The sequence below is a fragment of the Castanea sativa genome, chromosome 11 (genome assembly GCF_040712315.1).
Source record: "Castanea sativa cultivar Marrone di Chiusa Pesio chromosome 11, ASM4071231v1".
Lineage (NCBI taxonomy): Eukaryota > Viridiplantae > Streptophyta > Magnoliopsida > Fagales > Fagaceae > Castanea > Castanea sativa.
Genome location: NC_134023.1, coordinates 18227943 through 18233942, shown reverse-complemented (window position 1 = coordinate 18233942; position 6000 = coordinate 18227943).

The following is a 6000-nucleotide window of genomic DNA, read 5'->3' as shown; positions in this document are numbered from 1 at the left end:
TGATACTTAGACGAATAAATTTAAAATGTTAATTTTCCCAAAGTAGATGATCCGAGGACCAGACGTAACTTAGGTTCTGTTTAACACTTAGTAAAGAGTATCAATTTAGACGAGGTATGTGGTCCGAGGATCCAGGCATACCAAGTTTCAGCTTGATACTTAGACGAATAAATTTAAAATGTTAATTTTCCCAAAGTAGATGATCCGAGGACCAGACGTAACTTAGGTTCTGTTTAACACTTTAGTAAAGAGTATCAATTTAGACGAGGTATGTGGTCCGAGGATCCAGGCATACCAAGTTTCAGCTTGATACTTAGACGAATAAATTTAAAATGTTAATTTTCCCAAAGTAGATGATCCGAGGACCAGACGTAACTTAGGTTATGTTTTTCACTTAGTAAAGAGTATCAATTTAGACGAGGTATGTGGTCCGAGGATCCGGGCATACCAAGATTCAGCTTGTTACTTAGGAGAATAAATTTAAAATGTTAATTTTTCCAAAGTAGATGATCCGAGGACCAGACGTAACTTAGGTTCTGTTTAACACTTAGTACAGAGTATCCATGTAGACGAGGTATGTGGTCCGAGGATCCGGCATACCAAGTTTCCGCTTGATACTTAGACGAATAAATTTAAAATGTTAATTTTCCCAAAGTAGATGATCCGAGGACCAGACGTAACTTAGGTTCTGTTTAACACTTTAGTAAAGAGTATCAATTTAGACGAGGTATGTGGTCCGAGGATCCAGGCATACCAAGTTTCAGCTTGATACTTAGACGAATAAATTTAAAATGTTAATTTTCCCAAAGTAGATGATCCGAGGACCAGACGTAACTTAGGTTCTGTTTAACACTTAGTAAAGAGTATCAATTTAGACGAGGTATGTGGTCTGAGGATCCAGGCATACCAAGTTTTAGCTTGATACTTAGACGAATAAATTTAAAATGTTAATTTTCCCAAAGTAGATGATCCGAGGACCAGACGTAACTTAGGTTCTGTTTAACACTTTAGTAAAGAGTATCAATTTAGACGAGGTATGTGGTCCGAGGATCCAGGCATACCAAGTTTCAGCTTAATACTTAGACGAATAAATTTAAAATGTTAATTTTCCCAAAGTAGATGATCCGAGGACCAGACGTAACTTAGGTTCTGTTTAACACTTAGTAAAGAGTATCAATTTAGACGAGGTATGTGGTCCGAGGATCCAGGCATACCAAGTTTCAGCTTGATACTTAGTCGAATAAATTTAAAATGTTAATTTTCCCAAAGTAGATGATCCGAGAACCAGACGTAACTTAGGTTCTGTTTAACACTTTAGTAAAGAGTATCAATTTAGACGAGGTATGTGGTTCGAGGATCCAGGCATACCAAGTTTCAGCTTGATACTTAGACGAATAAATTTAAAATGTTAATTTTCCCAAAGTAGATGATCCGAGGACCAGACGTAACTTAGGTTCTGTTTAACACTTAGTAAAGAGTATCAATTTAGACGAGGTATGTGGTCCGAGGATCCAGGCATACCAAGTTTCAGCTTGATACTTAGACGAATAAATTTAAAATGTTAATTTTCCCAAAGTAGATGATCCGAGGACCAGACGTAACTTAGGTTCTGTTTAACACTTAGTAAAGAGTATCAATTTAGACGAGGTATGTGGTCCGAGGATCCAGGCATACCAAGTTTCAGCTTGATACTTAGTCGAATAAATTTAAAATGTTAATTTTCCCAAAGTAGATGATCCGAGGACCAGACGTAACTTAGGTTCTGTTTAACACTTTAGTAAAGAGTATCAATTTAGACGAGGTATGTGGTCCGAGGATCCAGGCATACCAAGTTTCAGCTTGATACTTAGACGAATAAATTTAAAATGTTAATTTTCCCAAAGTAGATGATCCGAGGACCAGACGTAACTTAGGTTCTGTTTAACACTTAGTAAAGAGTATCAATTTAGACGAGGTATGTGGTCTGAGGATCCAGGCATACCAAGTTTTAGCTTGATACTTAGACGAATAAATTTAAAATGTTAATTTTCCCAAAGTAGATGATCCGAGGACCAGACGTAACTTAGGTTCTGTTTAACACTTTAGTAAAGAGTATCAATTTAGACGAGGTATGTGGTCCGAGGATCCAGGCATACCAAGTTTCAGCTTAATACTTAGACGAATAAATTTAAAATGTTAATTTTCCCAAAGTAGATGATCCGAGGACCAGACGTAACTTAGGTTCTGTTTAACACTTAGTAAAGAGTATCAATTTAGACGAGGTATGTGGTCCGAGGATCCAGGCATACCAAGTTTCAGCTTGATACTTAGTCGAATAAATTTAAAATGTTAATTTTCCCAAAGTAGATGATCCGAGAACCAGACGTAACTTAGGTTCTGTTTAACACTTTAGTAAAGAGTATCAATTTAGACGAGGTATGTGGTTCGAGGATCCAGGCATACCAAGTTTCAGCTTGATACTTAGACGAATAAATTTAAAATGTTAATTTTCCCAAAGTAGATGATCCGAGGACCAGACGTAACTTAGGTTCTGTTTAACACTTAGTAAAGAGTATCAATTTAGACGAGGTATGTGGTCCGAGGATCCAGGCATACCAAGTTTCAGCTTGATACTTAGACGAATAAATTTAAAATGTTAATTTTCCCAAAGTAGATGATCCGAGGACCAGACATAACTTAGGTTCTGTTTAACACTTTAGTAAAGAGTATCAATTTAGACGAGGTATGTGGTCCGAGGATCCAGGCATACCAAGTTTCAGCTTGATACTTAGACGAATAAATTTAAAATGTTAATTTTCCCAAAGTAGATGATCCGAGGACCAGACGTAACTTAGGTTCTGTTTAACACTTTGTAAAGAGTATCAATTTAGACGAGGTATGTGGTCCGAGGATCCAGGCATACCAAGTTTCAGCTTGATACTTAGACGAATGAAGATAACGAATATAACGTAGTCTACAACAAAGAACGGCCGAAGTGCCTTTTATTTAGTAATAGTACCTTCGTAGATTATTTACATTCCAGGGACGTTGTACAACATTTTCGTCCAAATCTTCCAGATTGTAGGCCCCTATTCCTGCGACCGAAGTTATACGGTAAGGTCCTTCCCAGTTGGGCCCCAATTTTCCCCACGCAGGATTCTTCATCGTGCCCAAAACTTTCCTTAATACTAAGTCACCTGGTCCAAGAGGTCGAAGTTTCACATGAGAATCATATCCCTGCTTGAGCTTATGTTGATAATAAGCTAGTTGAACCATGGCGCTTTCTCGCCGTTCCTCAACTAAGTCTAAGTTTCTCATTAATAGATCATCATTGCTATCTGAAATAAAGGAGCTTTTCTTCAGGGTTGGGAACCCAGTTTCTAAGGGGATTACTGCCTCGGCTCCATAAGTCATGGCGAAGGGTGTTTCACCTGTGGATCTTCGTGGTGTAGTTCTATACGTCCACAAGACATGTGGCAGTTCTTCCACCCACCTCCCCTTGGCGTCACCCAACCTCTTTTTGAGTCCACTCACTATTACTTTGTTGACAGCCTCGGCTTGCCCATTTCCTTGGGGATAAGCCGGAGTGGAATATCTATTCGTAATGCCCTGATCACAGCAGTATTTCCGAAAGGCTTTGCTATCAAATTGTAAACCGTTATCCGAAATGAGAGTATGAGGGATGCCGAACCTGGTAACGATATTCTTCCATACAAACTTTTTTGCTTCCGTGTCTCCGATGTTTGATAATGGCTCAGCTTCAACCCATTTGGTGAAGTAATCTGTTCCCACGAGAAGCCACCGTCTGTTTCCCGTTGCTTTGGGGAAGGGTCCAACAATGTCCAAGCCCCATTGGGCAAAAGGCCATGGGCTAGATAGAGGATTCAGGACTCCACCTGGTTGATGTATATTTGGAGCGAACCTTTGACATTGGTCACATTTCTTTGCATAATCTTGCGCTTCTCTCTGCATATTTGGCCACCAATAGCCCTGAGTAAGGGCCCTGTGAGCTAAAGACCTTCCTCTTGTGTGACTTCCGCAAATCCCTTCGTGTAACTCTTTTAAAAGTAGCTCCGTTGCCTCGAGGTGGATGCATAGCAAATATGGTCCGGAAAAGGAACGTTTGTACAATTTTTGGTCCTCGGATAACCAGAAACGAGTGGCTTTTCTGCGAACCTTATCTGCTTCAGCTTTTTCTCCAGGTAGGATGTCATTTCTGAGAAATGTTACTATTTGATCCATCCAACTAGGCCCTGTCCTAATTTGAAGAATTTGAGTGGAGTTACCATCCGTCCCAGTGGGTTTCAACAGATCTTCAACGAGGATAACTCGTGGTAGACTTTGTGCCGAGGACGTCGCGAGCGTGGCTAATGAGTCGGCATGGGTATTGCCACATCTGGATACATGCAATAGTAGAAAAGACTCAAATTTAGATTGCATATACCTGACCTGGGTTAGGTATTCTCTCATTTTGGAATCCCTTGCTTCTAGCTTCCCTTCTACTTGGCCTACCACCAATAGTGAATCCGAGAACATCTGCACCGTCTTTCCTCCCATTTTATGAACCATGTTCATCCCTGCGAGGACGGCTTCATACTCTGCTTCGTTGTTGGTGGCCGAGAATCCCAATCTCAAAGTTTTTTCAAAAGTAATTCCCTCTGGGGATATTAAAACTAGTCCGATACCCGATCCCCTCTGATTTGCTGCTCCATCAACATGGACTTTCCATAATGGAGGCCCTTCACACGAAATCATGCCTACTGATTTTTTACCCATGCCTTCTTGATAGTCTTCTAACGAAGGCTCAGCAAATTCCGCCATAAGGTCCGCGATGACCTGTCCCTTTATAGAGGTGCGAGGCATATACTTGATATCGAAAGCTCCTAGGACAGTTCCCCATTTGGCAATTCTTCCCATATAATCTGCACTTCGCAGAATTGATTTAAGAGGGAGTTGTGTAAGAACAACAACCGTATGAGACTGGAAGTAATGGGGAAGTCTTCGTGTAGCATGTACCACTGCCAAGATAGCTTTTTCTAGTGGCAAATAACTCAGCTCGGCCTCATGCAGAGATTTGCTTACATAATAAACCGGTCTCTGGATGTTATTGTCATCTCGGATAAGAACCAAACTAACAGCATGGTTAGCCACCGCAATATATGCAAACAGAATCTCATCAACCTCTGGTCGAGACATAACTGGTGGTCGCGAGAGATATTCTTTTAGCTGTTGGAAAGCTACTGCGCACTCCTCGGTCCATTCAAAACCCTTCCATTTATTCAATAATTGAAAGAAAGGCCTGCATCTATCCGCGGACCGAGATATAAATCGGTTGAGAGCAGCAGTCATACCTGTTAGCCTTTGCACTTCTTTAGGATTCCGAGGTGGGTGTAAGCTGTTTATTGCCTTTACCTGAGCAGGATTCACTTCAATTCCCCGGTGAGTCACCATATATCCTAGAAACTTGCCCGATCCCACACCGAAAGAGCATTTAGAGGCATTGAGCCGCAATTTATACTCTCTTAGCTTCTGAAAAGTGTTGCTCAGATCTTCCAGATGTGCAGAAACTTCTTTACTCTTTACCACCATGTCGTCCACGTATACCTCAATAGTTTTTCCTAGCTGTGCCTCAAACATCCTCGTCATCATCCTTTGGTAGGTAGCCCCTGCGTTTTTCAAACCAAAAGGCATTACCTTATAATGATAATTTCCCGTAGGAGTGACGAATGCAGTCTTCTCCTGGTCCTCAACGGCTAAAGGTATCTGGTGATAACCTTGGAATGCATCAAGAAAACTCATCCGAGGATGTCCAACAGTAGCGTCAACCAATTGATCAATCCGAGGCATCGGGAATGAGTCCTTTGGGCAAGCTTTGTTTAAATCTGTGAAGTCTACACAAACTCTCCACTTCCCATTCTTCTTTTTCACCACCACCGTATGGGCTAACCATTCAGGATAAAACACTTCTTTGATAGCCCCTGCCTCTTTGAGTTTGAGCACTTCTTCTTTTACGGCTTCAGA